Source organism: Gorilla gorilla, chromosome 16 (genome assembly GCF_029281585.2).
Source record: "Gorilla gorilla gorilla isolate KB3781 chromosome 16, NHGRI_mGorGor1-v2.1_pri, whole genome shotgun sequence".
NCBI classification, from domain to species: Eukaryota; Metazoa; Chordata; class Mammalia; order Primates; family Hominidae; genus Gorilla; species Gorilla gorilla.
This window is the reverse complement of record NC_073240.2, coordinates 42,226,430-42,227,584: the sequence shown is the minus strand read 5'-3', so window position 1 is coordinate 42,227,584 and position 1,155 is coordinate 42,226,430.

The window sequence follows — 1,155 nt, the reverse complement described above, 5'->3', positions numbered from 1 at the left end:
TCTGATCTGGACTGATTTCAGCCATGTTAGTTCAGGGTTAGTATCTGGGGGTGGGTTATCCCAGGTGAGGAGCAGGACTGCTGTGAGAGAGATGGGGAAGAATCCTAAGTGGGAGGTAAAAACTTTGTCCACATCTGGAGACAACAAGAATGTGGGGCCTGCCAGGCACAGTGGTACACACCTGTAGGCCCAACTACTTGGGAGGCTGAGGCAGGATGATCACTTGATTCCAGGAATTCAATTCTAGCCTAGCCAACATAGTGAGACCCCATGTCTGTCTGTCTGTCTGTCGGTCTATCTATCTATCTATCTATCCAATCTATCTAATCTATCTATCTATCTGTCTATCTATCTGTCTGTCTATCTATCTATCTATCTATCTAATCTATCTAATCTATCTATCTATCTGTCTATCTATCTGTCTGTCTATCTATCTATCTATCTATCTATCTATCTATCTATCTATCTATCTATCTATCTAATCTATCTCTGAGACAGGGTCTTGCTCTGTTGCCCAGGCTGGAGTGCAGTGGCGTGATCATAGCTCACTGCAGCCTCGACCTCCTGGGCTCAAGCCATTCTCCCACCTCAGCCTCCTGAGTGGCTGGGACCACAGGCAAGTGCCACCACGCCTGGCTAATTTTTTGTACTTGTAGAGACGGGGTTTCACCATGTTGCCCAGGTTGGTCTTGAATTCCTGAGCTCAAGCAATCCACCCACCTCAGACTCCCAAAGTGCTAAGATTACAGGCATGAGCCTCTACACTTGGCCTATTTTGGTAGTTTCTACATTGTTCTTTGGTCTGAATTCTAAACTTTAGGCTTTCTTAGACTGTCTTTTGCTGTGTGGATTACTTATTGTGTTTGCAAGTAACCAGAGGCAGAGCAGTGTGCCAAGGCCTGACCCTGTCAGTAGGTGGAGAGAACCCAGTCTTCATAAATGGAGCTGCTGAACACAGAATTATCCAATAGGTTTTTCTGGGTTTTTGTTTTTTTTTTTTGACACGAAGTCTTGCTCTGTTGCCCAGGCTGGAGTGCAGTGGGGCAATCTCAGCTCACCACAACCTCCCCCTCCCTAGTTCAAGCCATTCTCCTGCCTCAGCCTCCCAAGTAGCTGGGATTACAGGCGCATGCCACCATGCCCGGCTAATTTTTG